Below are 21,033 nucleotides of genomic sequence, written 5' to 3' on the forward strand. Positions count from 1 at the left end.
TGTGGCCTTCCTGTGACATCGGGTGCTGTAAGTGTCCTGGAGGGAAAGCAGTGTGCTGCTGGTGGTGCGTTGGGCAGACCGCACCACCCTCTGGAGAGCCCTGCGGTTGCAGGCGGTGCAGTTGCCGTACCAGTTTTTATGTTGAGTCCAGTGTGATGTTAGGAAATTTCAGTTATCCCATGTGAGCTTATGTGCCGAGTACATTACGTTGTTACAGGTGTCAAGCTTATAGGCATGTGGCAACAGTGTGTAGGAGGGTGGTTCCTAGGTGTGAGAAGTGTGCAGAAGGGCATGAGACAAAATAATGTGTAGCATTGGGGAAAGAAGAAGTATTTGTTATCTGTAGGGGTGCCCTTGTGGTTGGGGATCAGTCATGTCCAGTGTGAGAGAGGCAGGTTGAGGTTATCAGGGTTAGAGTAGAGGGTGTTGTATGCTGATGTAGTGAAGAAAGTTGAGGAAGATGTGTCAAGGGGGAGGGATACTTAGAGGATTTGTGTGAGTAGTAGATATGTATCACTACAGAGCGATAGGCCAACGAGTGATATATGCTTCAGTAAGATTGGCTTCTTAAACATTTACAGCAATAGTTATCAACTGTACTGCAGGGATGGAACTTAAGTCACAGAAATTAGATATTGTGGCTGCAGCGAAGTATTTGGCTGAACAAGATTTGACGTGAGAAGAGTTACAGGGTGTGTTTAGTGGTGGTGTCCTGTCCTTTCAGGCTGTTGGCCTAGGGGTAGGTTTAAATAGTGGAGTAGGGTGGTGGGTTTTCCATGAGTGTTGGGTTAGATTGTAGGATATTTGTTGATTTATTTTGCTTTTCTCAAGCAAAGTATAAGGGAGTTATACTCCAGTCTACTAGGTGGCGGTAATGCTACATTTATTGGATGCCAACCACAGCTAAACCGCAACAAATGAGATGAATGAATTATCTTGGCAAAGGAGAAGTGTTCACTAACAAGGATGTGCACAGAATTTGCAAGAAATAAGATTTGTATGCATATGAAAAATGCTAGGATATTTTATTTCAGCTCATGAGACATGAGACCAACATATTTTTGTTCATTATGCAGTACCAGTCAAAGTTTGGACAAACCTTCTCATTACAGGGTTTTTCTTTATTTTTACTAATTTCTACATTGTTGAATAATAGTGAAGATGTCAAAACTATGAAATAACCAATATGGAATCATGTAGTAACCAAAAACCAACTATTGGCATTCTCTCAACCAGCTTCATGAGGTAGTGACCTGGATTCTTCAATGAACAAGTATGCATTTTCTTAAAAGTTACTTTGTGGAATTTCTTTCCTTATTAATAATGTGTTTGAGCCAATCAGTTGTGTTGTGACAATGTAGGGGTGGTATACAGAAGATAGTCCTATTTGGTAAAAGACCAAGTCCATATCATAGCAAGAACAGCTCAAATAAGCAAAGAGAAACTACAGTCCATCATTTCTTTAAGACATGGAGGTCAGTCAATCCGGAAAATGTCAAGAACTTCAAGTGCAGTCACAAAAACCATCAAGCGCTATGATGAAACTGGCTCTCATGAGGACCACCACAGGAAAGGAAGACCCAGAGTTACCTATGCTGCAGAGGATAAGTTCATTAGAGTTAACTGCGTCTGGTGACACTGTGATTTATTTAGAATTCAAGGCACACTTAACCAGCATGGCTACCATAGCATTCTGCAGTGAAACACCATCCCATCTGGTTTGCGCTTAGTGGGACTATAATTTGTTTTTCAACTGTGTTAGGGCTATTTGACCAAGGAGAGTGATGGAGTGCTGCCTCAGATGACCTGGCCTCCACTATCACCCGACCTCAACCCAATTGAGATGGTTTTGGATGAGTTGGACCGCAGAGTGAAGGAAAAGCAGCCAACAAGTGCTCAGTGCTGTTGTAATAGGCGCATGTGACAAATAACATTTGATTTGATTAGATGACATGAGTCACATTTCACAGAACCTCCGAAAGTAACAAATGTTAGTACCAAACTGTTTTGAATTCTTTTGTATCGAAAAAGTACAGACGTTTTCGGCATACCATGCAACGCTAAACTAATGTGGCCACCTAAATGTTTTTCACTGGCACCCTACAGTAGCAGCCAATATAAAATTGGTGTAACACTGCCAAGTCAAAGGTTCGCAAATGCAAGTGTTTTGGTCACAGTCTCGAACCCTATGAATAGCTCAACAGTCTACTGTTCCCTCGCTCTCCTCCCTCATGTCCTCCAATGGGACAACCTGTGCCGCATCAGCTGTACTATGTATGTGTGTGTGTGCTGCGTAATATGAATATGCTCTCCGTTCCAACAGGCAGGTTTATAAAGCAAAGCACATTAATATTTCACAACCAGCGAATAGCGTTTGGCTTAAAACACCAACTTCAAATCCGCCCTTCGCTACAATCCTCCTCTTTTTTCCTGAGTCAACCTCGGATAAACTTAGTTGTGTCCCAAATGGCGCCCTATTGCCCTATGGGCTCGGGTCAAAAGTAGTGCACTATATAAGGAATAGGGTGCCATTTGGGAATGCTCACTATTGTTCCGTCCCAGCCACACTGCTGATGGTGACCTTGTGTTTAAAGTCCTCTCCCTCTCTCTCTACTTTTGAAGGCCCATCAGTATCTGTCAAATATTACAGAGTTTGGGAATTTAAAAGTCTCCTACGTATAGACAGAGGATCCCTCGATAGTCCCTCACAGTGTGACGTTCATTGTGGTCACGTGGGTCGTACTGGGGTATGGATTTAAAAATCCCTCATTCTGCAGTTGCCTTGTTTTCTCATTAGCTGGGAATTTAGTTTGAAATGTCTGATAGAACATAGTTGGACGGGAGCTATAATCCAGTTATAATAAAAACATTTTTTAACTATGTGTGTCGTTATTGCTTAAAATCAAGCTTGGCTGCACTGCTTTCAATGGGGAAGGTACGGAAGATTGCTTCCGTACCTCCCGCTTCCCCAGGCAAATCGATGGCAGGCAAAGCCTGGCTGAATCAAGACTGTGACCGAGAGAGTTGTGTGTCTGTGTGTTTGAATAGCTGTGTGGGTGTGTGTGTTTCAATAATGAAGCGAAATTCACATATGATCAATCATTTCAAATTAAAAAATGATTCAGTGAAGATTAAGCCCAGATTATCGTGGGATAATTTAAACAACCCTGGCAAAAACCTTGCATCACCAGGGGCCTGGTGATTAGACAACCCCAAGCGCAGCAATTCTATCCACTGCTAGTTAGCCAGAAGGGTGGGCACCGCTGCACGTTGTACGGCGGGCGGCCAGGTTAATCCTACAAAATGGACACTCGCTCAGACAACAAAGAGCATGTAACTGGAAGATTAAACACGGAAGAGTGGGTTTATCTCCTTAATAAAGAGACTGGAGCCACTTAATGTTCAAAAGCCCTGGGTAAAGAGATGTTGGCTGTGTGTTCAGTGTGTTTTTCAGTGTGTTCACGTTAGTCTGTGTGTGCGTTTGTGGTTGTGTATGTACGTTCTCCTGCATGTGTGTGTGTGTTTGATGTGTCTGTGTTTTGGGGTAGCAGACCCTGCTTATGGAGATTCGGTTTTTATGAGTTTTCCTTCAGAAGCTGCAACCTCTGTTTAACACCATGGTAATGAGTGTTTCTCTTTTCTTCCCTCACTCCCTCTCGCTCTTCTTCTCTTTCATCATCCCAGTTTCCATTGTGCAGAGTGATTTGTTTCAACATAGATTACACAACTCACTTTATTGAAGAGATGACACCAGAGGTCAGTAAAGCCCCTCATCTCTTTTATGTCTGTCTGTCTTTCTGTCTGTGTGTGTGTGTGTGTGTTTAGTGTTCTCCAAACGGTCGCGTATCGCTCTCTGTGAACACATCCAAGGCCCATGTAACCTACAGTGCATTCGGAAAGTATTCAGAGCCCTTGACTTTGTCCACATTTAATTAAGTTACAGACTTATTCTAAAATTGATTACATCTTTTTTTTTCTTTGTCGATCGGCACACAATACCCCCTAATGACAAAACAAATATTTAACCTTTATTTAAGGAGGCAAGTCAGTTAAGAACAAATTCTTATTTACAATGACGGCCTAGGAACAGTGTGTTAACTGCCTTGTTCAGGGGCAGAACAACAGATTTTTACCTTGTCAGCTCGGGGATTTGATCTAGCAACCTTTAGTTTACTGGCCCAACGCTCTATCCACTAGGCTACCTGCTGCCCCACAGGTATTTAGAAAAAAAATTAAATTACTGAAATATCACATTTACATAAGTATTCAGACCCTTTACTCAGTACTTTTTTTGAAGCACTTTTGGCAGCAATTACAGCCTCGAGTCATCTTGGTTATGACGCTATAAGCTTGGCACACTTGTATTTTGAGAGTTTCTCTATTTCTTCTCTGCAGATCCTCTCAAGGTCTGTCAGGTTAGATGGGGAGTGTCGCAGCACAGCTATTTTCAGGTCTTTCCAGAGATGTTCGATCTTGGCTGTGTGATCAGGGTCATTGTCCTGTTGGAAGGTGAACCTTCACCTCCAGTCGGAGGTCCTGAGCACTCTGGAGCAGGTTTTCATCATGGATCTCTCTGTACTTTGCTCCGTTCATCTTTCCCTCAATCCTGAGAAGTTTCCCATTCCCTGCTGCTGAAAAACATCCCCACAGTATGATGCTGCCACCACCATGCTTCACCGTAGTGATGGTGCCAGGTTTCCTCCAGATATGGTGCTTGGCATTCAGGCCAGACTTCAATCTTTGTTTCATCAGGCGAGATAATCTTGTTTCTCATGGTCCGAGAGTCCTTTAGGTGCCTTTTGGCAAAATCCAAGCAGACTGTCATGTGCTTTTTAGTGAGGAGTGGCTTCCGTCTGGCCACTCTACCACAAAGGCCTGATTGGTTGAGTGCTGCAGAGATGTTTGTCCTTCTGGAAGGTTCTCTCATGTGACTATCAGGTCACATCTTTCGCATTTTAAGATGCTTATGTTGATTTGTGTGCGACTGTGTATGTTTGTGCGTGTGTGAGATAGTATTAACCCCTTTTTTCCCCCTATGTCCATGTTCAGAACTACTGTGTGAGAGGACTGAAGCTGTTCCCCCTCTATTCTTCCAGGATATACTGGAGCTTTATGACTGAAAAACACCATACTATCCCCTAGTGGTTAGAGCGTTGGGCCAGTAACCAGAAGGTTGCTGGATTGAATCCCGAGCTGACAAGGTAAAAATCTGTCGTTCTGCTACTGAGCAAGGCAGTTAACCCACTGTTCCTCGGGGCGCCGAACACGTGGATGTCGTTTAAGGCAGCCTCCCACACCTCTCTGATTCAGAAGGATTGGGTTAAATGCGGAAGACACATTTCAGTTGAATACATTCAGTTGGACAACTGACTAGGTATCCTCCTTTCCCTTTTCCTAGCCTCTACCCTTCACCCGCTAGACCCTAACCCCTAGCCTCTAGACACTAACCAGTATCCCCTACCTCCTGCCTGTTCCAGGATTTATGACTGTGGGACAATCAATCTCCTGGATGTCAGAAGTTCCACTTCATGCCTAGCTTTGTCCGCTTCTTACCTGGTGAGTCACTGTCCTTCCTGTCTCGATCTGTCCTTTACTTAGAGCACTCTGTCTCTCTCTGCTGGAGAATGTTGGAACCTGCTACTGTGTTTCAGTGGTATTTGCTTTGTCTTTGTGAGACACTATGCACACATGAGTTATTGTCGTAATGCATTTCTAAGATTGAGAGTCATTGCTGTAGATTTTCTGTGTGTGTCAGCCCATGTGAACACTTCTAAATTGAGGTCAAGCAATTTTGCATTAGTGTTTATTAACCTGATTGTGTATTTGAACCTGTTCGTGTTCTCTGTCTGTTTATCTCTCTGATCATTTGTGTGCCTTGTCTCGTCTGTCTGTCTGTCTCTTTGTATCTGTTCTTTCTCTTGTGTGAATGTGTTTGTCTTTCTCTTTGCATGCTGTCTATGTCTCTCTCTCTCTGACTCTGTGTGTCTAGACGGTGGTTAGGAGGTGCTGGTCCATGAACCAACTGTTGCTCTACGTCCTGTCTATCTTCCCATCTCACTATCTGTGTGTATCCTCTCTGTCAGATGGTGGTAAGGAGGTGTTGTCCATGCAACAGGTGCTCCTCTACCTCCTGCGGAGCTCCAAGCCTCTGGTCCTTGAGGAGGAGATAGCTGATATGCTGCAGTGGTAGGAACTGGAGCAGCAGAAGTACGCAGAGGAGTGCACGGGCATGATCATCACCAACCCTGGCATGGTAAGGACTAGGGATGGGCACGGTTAACGAACGTTAGTATTCAATTACTTGAGTGAGTGTTCATTTCTGGAGAATTCTTTCTTACCCACAAGTATAAACCATGACATTTGAACTACTTAATGTAATAAAATAAACTATTGAATGTTGTTTTTATAACCGTGCATTAAGCTCCTGCTGAGCATTTATCCCTCCATCCCAGTCTGCCGTGACATCGGTATGCTATTTTCCTCACTTCAGATAGCGATTACAGGCCCACAACTAACTGAGTTTCCAAAAGTTCTGACACAGATCAATGCAAAACACTCACAAGAAAACCATTTTGTAACAGAATCGGTTCTGTATTGGCGAAAATCTGATTTTTCTTTCACTGTTGCTTTCAGTGAAAAACTACGGAGAAAAGCAGCCTGTCCGCTGTTTACCTCTGCCATGTGCATTTGTGTCATTTCGATTGGTCAAGAAAGACAAAATATATATACAGTGGGGAGAACAAGTATTTGATACACTGCCGATTTTGCAGGTTTTCCTACTTACAAAGCATGTAGAGGTCTGTCATTTTTATCATAGGTACACTCACTGTGAGCAGACGGAAATAAACAAAAAATCCAGAAAATCACATAGTATGATTTTAAGTAATTCATTTGCATTTTTTTGCATGACATAAGTATTTGATACATCAGAAAAGCAGAACTTAATATTTGGTACAGAATCCTTTGTTTGCAATTACAGAGATCATACGTTTCCTGTAGTTCTTGACCAGGTTTGCACGCACTGCAGCAGGGATTTTGGCCCACTCCTCCATACAGACCTTCTCCAGATCCTTCAGGTTTCGGGGCTGTCGCTGGGCAATACGGACTTTCAGCTCCCTCCAAAGATTTTGAAGTGTCCATATGATAAAAATTACAGACCTCTACATGCTTTTTAAGTAGGAAAATCTGCAAAATCGGCAGTGTATCAAATACTTGTTCTCCCCACTGTATATCCGGGTATCTCTAAAAATTGTAATGAGATTATTTGAAGTTTAAAATAGAAAGTCGAATGCCCATCCCTAGTAAGGAAAAGGCTGTTAATCAAGTAGCACTATATCCCGTATATAGTGCACTACTTTTGACCAGGTCCAATAGGGTGCATGTGTGTGTGATTGACAGATTGCTAGATTGGAAGGGTTTGCACTTTTGAGTGAAAATGTCATTGAATTCAGATGCTCTTTTTGTAACAAAATAACAGGTCACTGTACTGAGACGATCTGGGGTCGTATCAAGCGTCTCAGAGTAAGAGTTCTGATCTAGGATCAGGTCGTCACCCCCCCGTCCCCCCGTCCACCCGTCCATGTAAACTTATACATTTTGAGCAAAAAGACAAAACTGCTCTTAAATCAGCACTTCTACTATGAAACACTTGATACATATGGGCCCTAGGTCCGTATTCATAAAGCGTCACAGAGTGGGAGTGCTGATCTATGATCAGTTTTGCCATTTAGATCATAATTAATATGATCTAATATTGTGCTATTGTGTGTGTTTTTTTCTGCCACCTCCTATGACCGGAGAGCTTCTGGATATCAGGACAGCGATTACTCACCTCGTACTGGACAAAGATTTTATCTTTAATTAACGAGTCAGACGCAAAGGATTTATTTCAGACACCCGGCAATGCCGAAATCCCCGTCATTCACATGAAGAAGAGACAGAGAAATCGGGGATGTAGGTCGGGGTGCCTTGTAAGGATCAGACGGCGAGTCAGTAATCCGCCTTTACCATCAGTCCTATTAGCCAACGTGCAATCGTTGGATAATAAAATGGATGAGCTCAGATCAAGACTATCTTACCAACGGGATAGAGTAGATCATGATAAGCTGTAGACCACACTATTTAACGAGAGTTTTCATCTACACTACCATTCAAAAGTTTGGGGTCACTTCGAAATGTCCTTCTTTTTGAAAGAAAAGCTATTTTTTTGTCAATTAAAATAACATCAAATTGATCAGAAATACAGTGTAGACATTGTTAATGTTGTAAATGACTATTGTAGCTGGAAACGGCAGATTTTTTATGGAATATCTACATAGGCGTACAGAGGCACATTATCAGCAACTATCACCCATGTGTTCTAATGGCACGTTGTGCTAGCAAATCCAAGTTTATAATTTTAAAAGGCTAATTGATCATTAGAAAACCCTTGTTTTAATGAAGTTGCCAGTTGAGGACTTGTAAGGCATCTGTTTCTCTAACTAGACACTCTATTGTACTTGTCCTCTTGCTCAGTTCTGCACCGGGGCCTCCCACTTCTCTTTCTATTCTGGTTAGAACCAGTTTGCGCTGTTCTGTGAAGGGAGTAGTACACAGCGTTGTACGAGATCTTCAGCCTTCATTTCTCGGAACAAGAATAGACTGACCAGTTTCAGAAGAAAGTTATTTGTTTCTGGCCCTTTTGACCCTGTAATCGAACCCACAAATGCTGATGCTCCAGATACTCAACTAGCCAAAAGAAGGCCAGTTTTATTGATTCTTTAATAATCAGCACAACATAATTGCAAAAGGGTTTTCTAATGATCAACTATCCTTTTAAAATTATAAACTTGGATTAGCTTACACAACGTGCCATTGGAACACAGGAGTTATGGTTGCTGATAATGGGCCTCTGTACACATATCTAGATATTCCATGAAAAATCAGCCGTTTCCAGCTACAATAGCCATTGATCAAAATTAACAATGTGTACAATGTATTTCTGATAAATATGATGTTATTTTAATGGGAAAAAATGTAATTTTCTTTCAAAAACGAGGACATACCCTAAAATGTAATTAAATATAATATTTCACACGGAAAGAAGTATGTTCAATAGGGTTAGGGTGTCCAATGTTGTTAAACGATATTAGCAGGTGCGTGTCCACTTCATCGCACATACTGTATACTGATTTCCAAGTCTGAGTCCCTGTATCAAAACTCATTATTATTCCTCGTTGGGGAAGAAACATGCCTGAAACATTGAACAAAGACTACTGATATCCAGTGGAAGCCATAGGAATTGCATACTGGGAGCTATGCCAGATTTTTTACCTCAGTTTATTTTAGTAAATACTTTCTTAACACTTATTTTTCTTAACACTGCATTGTTGGTTAAGGGCTTGTCAGTAAGCTTTCCACTGTATGGTCTACACGTGTTGTTTTTGCCACATGTGACAAGTACAATTTGAGTTGATATGGGCCCTGGTCTCATAGTGTTTGTGTTGTGTTGTTGTTTCAGAAGCCCAGCTCAGTGCGTATCGACCAGCTGGACTGAGAGCAGTTCAACCCAGAGGTCAACACCTTCCCCATCATCGTCCACTTTGGGATCTGGCCCATCCAGCTTAGCTACACCGTGGACACCCAGTAAGATCCTCCCTTTACCCCTCAAACCCCAACCGCCCCCCACCACCCAGGAACTATACTTCCCCTGTCCCGCTCTCCACAACCCCCGGCCCAGCTCAGTTACACTGGGGATCCGCAGTAAGACCCCAACCACTAACCACCCAGGATCTAGATGTATACTGCCCCCAGCCTATCATCCCTGGCCACAAACACGACTGCATAGTCCCCTTCCTCAGACACACTCCTTCCACTACCCTCTCCCCTGTGCCCCACACTCCTTATTTAAGGAATCTCTCACAGGACGGGTTGATGGTGGCACTCTTCTGTGTTTGTTGAGAGAGAGAGGGGCGTATGTCGTAGAGAGACAGGGAGGTAGAGAACGAGTGGTGTGACATTTTCACATGCGTCGTCACGGGTCCTAAGGTTCCGCCGGGTAATGTCGCTGTGGGAACGACACTGTCTGTCTCGTGAAAAGTAAAGACAAGCAGATACACACACAGACAGTGTGGAGATGGAGGAGAGGGAATACTGTACTGTGCCTGTGCATAATTACCAAAAGTATATTACATTTTCCTCTTCCATCGTCTCCATGGTGTAGAGAGAAACAACAACAAACAAAACAAAGCGTCAATCAAAACTGAAACTCTTCAACTAGTTTATGTTTGTTCACTGTGTCTGTTATTATAATCTGTTGGTTATCGGTATCCATGTCACATACTACAAGGAGATCCCAAATGTCATTCTATTCCTTTTATAGTGAACTACTTTTGACCAGAGTCCTGATAAAAAGTAGTGCACTACGAAGGGAATAGCGTGCCATTTGGGACACATGCTTAGAAGCCAATGACGAGGGATAGAAGGCTTTATAGCCGGTAAACAGGAGATCTCGTTATTATGAAGCCCCATCATTAGTGTGTTTGTGCTCAGACCTTTGTCCTTTGAGTAATGCAGATTTTTGTCTGTCGGAATATTAGGGATGTCCGTCTGCATCCGCATGTTTCCCCGCGGTCATGGATGCGCGCACACGCACACACACACACACACACACACACACACACACACACACACACACACACACACACACACACACACACACACACACACACACACACACACACACACNCACACACACACACACACACACACACACACACACACACACACACACACACACACACACACACACACACACACACACACTCCCCTCGGCTATGTCAAACCTCTCTGATCCACAGACGACACATTTGTTGACGAACGTGGACATGATTAACAGGAGGTCGCAAACGTGGAAATGAAATAAGATGGAAAGCACCGGAACATTCCTGCGACATAATGAGGGAAGTGAGGGCAGAGCTGTCTTTAATTGCATTGATGGCAATGCCACTCAGAGGGGAGCGAGAAAGGAGAGAGAGGACACAGACACCGCTACATACGTTAAGGTGCCCCTTCCTGTTCCCTTACTTTAGAAATTCATGTTTAGGGTTGTTCTAATCCCAGTATCTATAGAGGGCCACAGGGAGAGGGAGTGAAATTAAAAAAAGAAAGGGGGAGTGAGACAAGGGAGAAGCGGATGGTGGTAAATGAGCATTTACTGGAGAGCGACGGCCGGCAGGCAGCAAATGTTAATGAGCGTGTGGCAGACACACACACACCAGCCTGTCGTACCTTGAGAGCACAGAGCGGATCTTCTGAAATGTCATGTGAGCAGGTTGGGGAGGGAGGCCTCAGGCTGCAGCTTTAACCTGCTCTCCTCTCCTCCGCAGCCTCCACCTGCGCCCGAACGTACGCACGCCGTTAGGCCAGCGGTGAGCCGATAATCACAGCGGTAAAGCCGTCTGTCTCGCTCCACACCGATCACTAATGAAGTCTCCCTATTAAACAGCTTTAATTCTAATTCCCCTCATCGCCACCATTCCTCTCTCTCTACCGCGGGTTGCTCTCTTGCTTTCTCTCTCTCTACACCACAGGTTTAATTTCTCTGGCTCTCTCTCTGGCTCTTTGGCTCTCTGACTCTCTAGCTCTCTGACTCTCTATCTCTCGCGCTCTCTCTCTCATGCCCTCTCTCTTGCTCTCTTTCTCGAGCCGGGCCGCGTGCCAGTCATATAATTGAATAACTTGGCCTCTAAATGAGGAAAAGCTTCAATGGAGCGGCACGGTCAGAGCCCTCACTCTATTATTACAAGATTCTGGCAGTCCGAGGGGGTTTTCAATGGTCCACCACTGTGTCACCTTCCCCAAATCGATGTCCTTTTCAAATAAATTGTAATTCAAATAAATTGTAATTGGGGCATTTGGAGAGATGTCCCTTCTCTTGTCACATAACTGCAGCATTTTGCAGAAGAGTGACTAGTGAGTGAAGTAGTGTTACAAGGAGTGCTAATAAACTATTTTGGTGAGCTCCATTGAAATATTAATGTGTTGGTCTGAGAGAAGTCTCTCTCTCTCTCTCTCTCTCTCTCTCTCTCTCTAAGCTGTGGAAAAGCTATGTGAAACTACGCCACCTGCTGGCTAACAGTCCCAAGTTCAAGCAGATAGTCAAACAGAAGCTAACACAGAGGGAGGTGGGTATCACACACACTACATCACAGTACATCTCACTGCCCACCTGGCCTCATAATAATTAAGTATGACACATGCCAGCTTCATACAATGGTAATGTCCTAGGAGCATAGGGCTGAAACATGTAGCAGTGTAATTACTAGAACCATCTAACACCAGATTGTAGCCTTGTGCTGCAGAGCTGAGGTCCTGATCCACTCACTGCCTGTAGCTTCTTTTCACCCTTGCAGATCCTTCTTAGGCTACTGCTATTAGTCTCTCCTCACAGCCACTCTATCTCTGGAGCGCCATGTGTCTGGCTAGTAATTTACTCCTTATTAAAGATAAAATCCACATTAGGGGAGACAGCGCCACTGTTCGCTCCACAGCGACTTAGTTTTTTTGTTGTTGATGAAAACAGAGAAGGGTAAAATTCTAGCTGGACTAGCTTTAAAGCTAGTTTGCACTTTGAGCACTTTGAGCCCCTATAGTGCTTGTTTATCCTTCTAGCTGTGGTTGCTCTTGCTGCCTTTGTTGGTCCTACATGTAGTTATTGTCTGCAGTACCTGCTGTTGAGGCTTTTGTAGCTCAAGGTCAGTCAGTGGTCCTAAATGTGTTTGTATAGTATGTTTCTTTTTTATGTTTTACCCCATTTTTCTCTCCCCAATTTTGATCTTGTCTCAGAGCTGCAACTCGGGCTCGGGAGGCGAAGGTCAAGTCGTGTGTCCTCCGAAACATGACCCACCAAACCGTGCTTCTTAACACCCATCTGCTTAACCCGGAAGCCAGCTGCACTAATGTGTCGGAGGAAACACCGTTCAACTGACGACCGGAGTCAGCCTGCAGGCGCCCGGCCCACCACAAGGAGTCGCTAGAGCGCAATGAGCTAAGTAAAGCCCCCCCAGCCAAACCCTCCCCTAACCCGGATGACGCTGGGCCAATTGTGCGCCGCCCTATAGCACTCCCGATTACAGCGATGCAGTGCCTTAGACCGCTGTGCCACTCGGGAGGTGTGTGTATAGTATTTTATTAGGATCCCCACACAAAACATAAAACATGACATAAAATGTATTAACAACTTCATCAAAAGGACAGAACTACATACATTTAAAATAAGTATGCACGCTTTTATATGTGTATGACTTCATAATCATTTGATTAAAAGATGCTACTGAAAAATGTGAAAATGGAAATTCAATAACAATGAGGTGCATTGCAAATAGGCTGACACGTCTCACCTTTTGTTAGTTACCACACGCTATGGGCTTCATTAGGTAAAATCCATATTCATGAACATGAAATAACCAGGCCTTGAATCTTGAGCCTTGTTACAGTTTATCGCCCTTAATCTGTGACTGGTTTGCATTTCTGAACATCAAATGTTATTAATCATTAGTTGTAATAGAGGAAGGGTGCCATAGCCAAGGGGCTACACCAGAAGTGAATGGTTATCTTGGAATGTACTGTGTAGGGAAAACAACCACATGTGGCAGGCATTGATATGGGGAGAGAGCCATGGATTAGTAATGAAGGGGGTCGAGGTCAGGTCAGGTCACATTAAGGGAGAAGGAAAAGTTTATCACTTAGTTTCCTGCCTAGCAATAAAGATAGAATGTTTAGCGAGAAGGAGGAGACTCCACCCAAAATGGGGTACATATACACCACTATTGTAAACATGTTTTTGTCAATTCAGCTGTTCGATCCTTTGGGAAGAATAAACTTGGTTTAAGTTTTCATAGTGTCCATCGAGTTCTTACTCTGGTAATTAGAACCTAACATGGGTTAGCTAAGATATAGTGTAACGTGTTACAGTCTACCAACCATGAAGGGTTATCTGAGCTATTGTGCTAGGCTTTGGACCTGCTCATAAAATGAACAAGGTCCCGTTAATCAGATTGAGTTGTTTCAGCAGGTAGCAGAGTGGTTTGAGTGTTGGGCCAGTAAGGTTGCTTAATCGAACCCCTGAGCTGGCAAAGTGAAAATCTGTTCTTCTGCCAATGAACAAGGCAGTTAACCCAATTATTATTATTGTTTAAAAAATGTATTTAACCTTTATTTAACCAGGTAGGCCAGTTGAGAAGAGGTTCTCATTTACGACTGTGACCTGGCCAAAATAAAGCAAAGCAGGTCGACACAAACAACAACAGTTGTTACACATGGAATAAACAAACGTACAGTCAATAACACAATAGAAATAAGTCAATATACAGTTCCCCGGTAGGCCGGGGAATAAGAATTTGTAAATAAGAACTTGTTATTAACTGACTTGCCTGGTTACATTTTTTTATATTTTTCAATTACGCTCCTGCTCATATAAAATGAACCAGAATCAGATGGGAGTTTCACGTAAGGTCCTTGGCTCCCTCTAATGCGTTCAACTCGGCCACAGATGTGAACGTAGCAACCTTGAATTGCGTGGAGTTTCTTCCCTCTAAAGTGTCAACTTAATGGTTTCCACCTCAGCAACTTGTCTTACATTTTGTGATAATCTGCGTGTTTGTGTGCCCTGAGCTCAGTCAATTAGCCCGTTTCCCAGGTAGCGCTGGCAAGGAGCTCAGGCAGCGTCGCTAATGATTACTGATATTCCCACTGTCAACCCACAGAGCAATTAGTTCAACGCACACCAAGCCATCACAGCTCCAAGGGCTAGCCATGTCAGCGAGTCTTCACACAGCTAGAACAATTCAGCAACACTCTTATTATCCACAACCCCCTGGGAACATCATTAGGAGTGTGTGTTTTTGTGTACGTGTGTGAGCATGTGTTTGTGTGTTTGCACGTCGTTTGTGTCACTTGTTCATCCACAGGTCCGGTAAACGCTCATTTGTTGTTTTCTGCTGAACCGGGTATAAAATGGGCCTTTAAATTACAGAGAGAGGCCTTTCATCTCTTCAGAGAAAGAAGGGCTTGTTAGTGTTAGTGGAGGTTGATGGTTGGTGCTCTAGTTCTGTGACTGCCAGTATGGCCCCAAATGGCACTCTATTTTCTACTTAGTGCACTACTTTTAACCAGGTGCCATTTTGGACATAGCTACTGTAGGGTAAGTGAGGAGTGGAGGTTCCAGTGTAGGGGGCTCTCACCCCAGAGAGAAGCCCAGATGGTGTCTCTGTCTGCCTCTAGAGAGACTGCAGTGTGCTCCACCCCAGATGGAGGATCCACGGCCCCTGGCTGGCCACTTTGATTCGCTTCAGACACCACTGCCTGTCAACACACACACATGTAGCGATACCAACACACACACGAAAATGTAGGAACGTATGTAGCAACGCCAACAACTGCATGCAGACATTCAGTTTAGGTGGAGTCTCCTCCTTTTCTCTAAACATGACATCTTTGTTGCTATGCAGGGAGTTAAGTAACTGTTCATTCTCCCTTAATGTGACCTCTGCTCCCATTCCTCACTAATCCACAGCTATCCACCCTTATCACTGACCGCAACCATGTGATTGCCTTTTCCTTTCTTACTAACATTCCAAGCCCCTGGCTCTTATCCAACATTAATTGACCCCACCATATACAGTTGAAGTCGGAAGTTTACATACACTTAGATCGTTTTTCAACCACTCCACAAATGTCTTGTTAACAAACTATAGTTTTGGCAAGTCGGTTAGGACATCTACTTTGTGCATGACACAAGTCATTTTTCCAGCAATTGTTTACAGACAGATTATTTCACATATAATTGTATCACTGACCCACTGTATCACAATTCCAGTGGGTCAGAAGTTTACATACACTAAGTTGACTGTGCCTTTAAACAGCTTGGGAAATTCCAGAAAATGATGTCATGGCTTTAGAATCTTCTGATAGGCTAATTGACATCATTTGAGTCAATTGGAGGTGTATCTGTGGATGTATTTCAAGGCCTACCTTCAAACTCAGTGCCTCTTTGCTTGACATCATGGGAAAATCAAAAGAAATCAGCCAAGACCTCAGAAAATATTTGTAGACCTCCACAAGTCTGGTTCATCCTTGGGAGTAATTTCCAAACGCCTGAAGGTACCACGTTCATCTGTACAAACAATAGTACGCAAGTATAAACACCATGGGACCACGCAGCTGTCATACCGCTCAGGAAGGAGATGCGTTCTGTCTCCTAGAGATGAACGTATTTTGGTGCGAAAAGTGCAAAAGTGCAACAAACATATCTATATCCACAGTAAAACGGGTCTTACATCAATTTAACCTGAAAGGCAAGGAAGAAACCACTGCTCCAAAACCGGCATAAAAAAGCCAGACTATGGTTTGCAACTGCACATGGGGACAAAGATCCTACTTTTTGGAGAAATGTCCTCTGGTCTGATGAAACAAAAATAGAACTGTTTGGCCATAATGATCATCATTATGTTTGGAGGAAAAAGGGGGAGGCTTCCAAGCCGAAGAACACCATCCCAACCGTGAAGCACGGGGGTGGTAGCATCATGTTGTGGGGGTGCTTTGCTACAGGAGGGACTGGTGAACTTCTCAAAATAGATGGCTTCATGAGGGAGGGAAATTATGTGGATATTTTGAAGCAATATCTCAAGACATCAGTCAAGAAGTTAAAGGTTGGTCGCAAATGGGTCTTCCAAATGGACAATGACCCCAAGCATACTTCCAAAGTTGTGGCAAAACGGCTTGGGCTAGGCCCCTTTTCTGTCAATTTCCGCCTGAATGACATGCCCAAAGTAAACAGCCTGTTGCTCAGGCCCTGAAGCCAGGATATGCATATAATTGGTAACATTGGAAAACAAACACTTTGAAGTTTGTAGAAATGTTAAAAATAATGTAGGAGAATATCAAAAGAAGAACAAACCTGAATTTGTTTTTGAGAGAGAGAGACCATCATCTTGCAATGGCAAGCATAAGGGCATACTCAATTATAGCTCCTAGGATGTGATTCCTATGGCTTCCACAGGGTGTCAGCAGTCTGTTCAAGGTTTCAGGCTTGTAACTTCCAAAACTAATAAGAAATATCAGTTTCAGTACAGGGACACAGTCTTGGAAATTAGTGCTTCCGCGCACCATGAAGACAAGATTCACCTGCTAAAATTGGTTTCCTATTGAACATACCTCTTTCCATTTTAGGGTATCTGAGGAGTAAATAGAAATGTAGTTTTACTTGTTGAAACAAAGTTTAGTGGTAGATCGGATTCCTTTCTCTGCATGTTCAACGATTGGATTACTCAAATCGATGGGGCCGACTAAACAGACTTTTTGGGATATAAAGAAGGATTTTATCTAACAGAACGACACTCCATGTTATAGCCGGGACCCTTTGGATAACAAATCAGAGGAATATTTTCAAAAAGTAAGTGAATATTTAATCGCCATTTGTGAATTTATGAAACCTGTGCCGGTGGAAAAATATTTTGATGTGGGGCGCAGTCCTCAAACAATTGCATGACATGCTTTCACTGCAATAACTACTGTAAAGCAGACAGTGCAGTTAGAATAACAATAATTTAAGCTTTCAACCGATATAAGACACTTGTATGTGCATAAATGTTTAATATCCATCATTTTATGATTATTTATTTGTATTGCGCGCCCTCAAGTTTCACCGGAAGTTGTCCTGCTAGCAGGATGCCTATAAACTCTTAAGAATCGGACCCATTTTTCGCCTAAAATGACATACCCAAATCAAACTGCCTGTAGCTCAGGACATGAAGCAAGGATATGCATATTCTTGATACCATTTGAAAGGTAAAACTTTGACGTTTGTGGAAATGTGAAAGTAATGTAGGAGAAAATAACACGTTAGACCTGGTAAAAGAGAATACAAGCAAAAAACATGCTTTTTTTCTTTTTTCTTCATCTTTGAAATGCAAGAGAAAGGCCACAATGTATTATTGCAGTTTAGACGCAATTTAGATGTTGGCCAGTAGATGGCAGCAGTGTATGTGCAAAGTTTTAGACTGATCCGATTTAACCATTGCATTACTGTTAAAAATGTTATAACAACTCTGCCCAAATGTGCCTAATTGGTTTATTGATACATTTTCAAGTACATAACTATACACTCTCCTCAATCAGTTGTGTTGTGACAAGAAATTTGAAAGTTTCTTCAAGTGCAGTCGCAAAAACCATTCAAGCCCTATGATGAACCTGGCTCTCATGAGGACCGCCACAGGAAAGGAAGTCCCAGAGTTGCCTCTGCTGCAAAGGATAAGTTCATTAGAGTTAATTGAATCTCAGGTTGCAGCCCAAGTAAATGCTTCACAGAGTTCAAGAAACAGACACATCTCAACATCAACTGTTCAGAGGAGACTGCGTGAATCAGGTCTTCATGGTCAAATTGCTGAAAAGAAAACTCAACTAAATGACGCCAGTAAGAAGAAGAGACTTACTTTGGCCAAGAAACACGAGCAATGGACATTAGACTGGTGGAAACCTGTTCTTTGGTCTGATGAGTCCAAATTTGAGATTTTTGTTTCCAACCTCTCTTTGTGAAACGTAGAGTAGGTGAACAGATGATTTCCACAGGTGTGGTTCACATCATGAAGCATGGAGGTGTGATGATGTGGGGGTGCTTTGCTGGTGACACTGTCAGTGATTTATTTAGAATTCTAGGCACATGGCTACACACCTCCAGGCTGTGTAAGGGCTATTTGACCAAGAAGGAGCGTGATGGAGTGCTGCATCAGATGACCTGGCCTCCACAATCACTTGACCTCAACCTAATTGAGATGGTTTGGGATAAGTTGGACCGAAGAGTGAAGGAAAAGCAGCCAACAAGTGCTCAGCATATGTGGGAACTCCTTCAAGACTGTGGTAAAAACATTCCAGGTGAAGCTGGTTGAGAGAATGGCCAGAATGTGCAAAGCTGTCAAGGCAAAGGTGGCTACTTTGAAGAATCTCAAATATAAAATATATGTTGATTTGTTTAACACTTTTGCTTACTACATGATTCCAATTTAGAAAATATTACAAATAAAGGAAAACACTTGAATGAGTAGGTGTGTCCAAACTTTTGACTGGTACTGTATATATACTGTATTCGGATGTCCACAGAGGGCCGCTGGCGTGTCTGTGTGCCTGCCTTTGTGTGTGTGTGTGTGTGTGACCATGTTCCCTTTGATGCGCAGGAGTAGGATGGCATTATTATTTATTCATTTCTTTGTTGTTCTTATTTCCTCGCTGCCGACTGAAAATCATTCAATTTCAAACTGCATCATGGGTAATTTAGTCACTGTAGAAGAGATACCATAGACACATGTCCCCAGTCCTAATTCTGATTTGTAGATGCTGTCTTTCTCAGCCCAGACCAAGTCTGTGTCCCAAATGACACCATATGAGCCCTCTTTTCTACGTAGTGCACAACTTTTGTCCAATATATAGGAACTTTTGGTCCGCACCTGTCTCTGGTGCTAACCAGACCTCATCTCTCTGGTGTTGTCTTCTCTCCTGTAGGGCTGACAATGTGTACACTTTAGCCCTATAACGAGAGATTTCTGGGTTTCTACACACCCAAGTGTTTGTGTGTGTGTGCATGTCTGTGTGTGTATGTGCTCTATGTTTCTCTGTGTGTGTGTGTGTGTCGGAGCCAGCGTTAGCTGCAGGTCCTAATGAACAGCCTGATGCCTCTGGGCACGCTGCCTGAGATTGGAGTCCAGGCTCCCACACACACACACACACAAATACACACACACAAACACCCTCAGCCGCCATGCTACCCAATTCCAATGCCTCAATTAGCCAGGTCTAGTGGAGCTGTCTACTGCTTTCACTGTTATTGTGTCTGTCATGAGACGCAGGGGGTCGGAGCACTACCTAGAGAGAGGGGAGGAAGGAAAGAGGGCTGTGTGTGTACACCTCTGTATATGTGTGTTCATGCTTTGTGTCTGCTCTCCCTGTGTGTGTGTGTGTGTGTGTGTGTGGTCATTCTGTATGTACCTGTTTGTGCGTGTCTCTGTGTATGCATGTGTCTCTCTCTCGGTTCCTGTATCTGTAACTGTGTGGTGTAAAGATGGTTGGCTGTCCCCTGTAGCAGCAGCTCTAACCCAGTAGATCAATAATGTATATGTGTTTGTCAGGAAGCTCTGCAGAAGATTTGACAGAAGAACACCATGTGCCGGGAGGTGACCGTTGAGCTCACTAGCCATGGAAGACTGGCATCCGCTTCTGGAAGACTGGCATCCGCTCTGACGTCTATCAGGTAGGCAGGAGAGACGCTACGCTGCCACACTGCACCCAGCCTAACACACACTTAGGCAGAGACTCAGAAAATATATGCACAAGGACACACGCTCATGCAGCAAACAGATGCAAGCACATGCACACAGACACAGAGACACAGAAGTATTCACACTCGCACACGCACACTGTACGCACACACACTGTACCCACGCTCACACAGACACACACACAGATGTACACTACCACCAGTTTTTTTTCTGCCATCACACCATAACATCACCAATGCATAGCAAAGAGACACACATGGCTAGCAGTTTGTTGTCAGGTCTGATATGTGGCCGGTAGCTAGAGGCTTCCATTGATGACATCCCAGCCCAATCAATCTCACAAACACACACACTCTTACCCCTACACACACACACACACACACACACACACCTGTCTCCTACTGAGGACCCAGTGAGTAAATTGGTCTGGGAGTGGACCCATGCGGATGTTGTCTGAGCCACTAAGCCAGCCATGCAGGCAGTAAGGCTGTAGCCTAGTCTGATGAGTTGAGACACGGTCTTGCTTTGTTAATTGGCTAGTTAACAAGGCCTTGGAGTAGTGTGGCCATGCCCTGTGGAGGGGTGCAGGCCAGCAGGGTGCACACTGTGGGCGGCGGGTGGGCAGGCGAGGGCCAGGGGTGGGCTAACAGATTGGGCTGCGTGGGTTAGCGGTTAGTGCAGAGAGAGAGAGAGAGAGGTGGAGCAGAGAGAGTGAGAGATGGAGCAG

At 43.7% G+C, this 21,033-nt stretch overlaps 1 pseudogene; it reads left to right on the top strand.

The window, feature by feature from the left end:
• Nucleotides 1-3,303: 3,303 nt before the first annotated feature.
• LOC112068247 (ribonuclease 3-like) overlaps nt 3,304-21,033 on the top strand; it is a 29,097-nt pseudogene continuing 11,367 nt past the window's right edge.

Source organism: Salvelinus sp. IW2-2015, unplaced genomic scaffold (genome assembly GCF_002910315.2).
Source record: "Salvelinus sp. IW2-2015 unplaced genomic scaffold, ASM291031v2 Un_scaffold349, whole genome shotgun sequence".
Classification (NCBI taxonomy): domain Eukaryota; kingdom Metazoa; phylum Chordata; class Actinopteri; order Salmoniformes; family Salmonidae; genus Salvelinus; species Salvelinus sp. IW2-2015.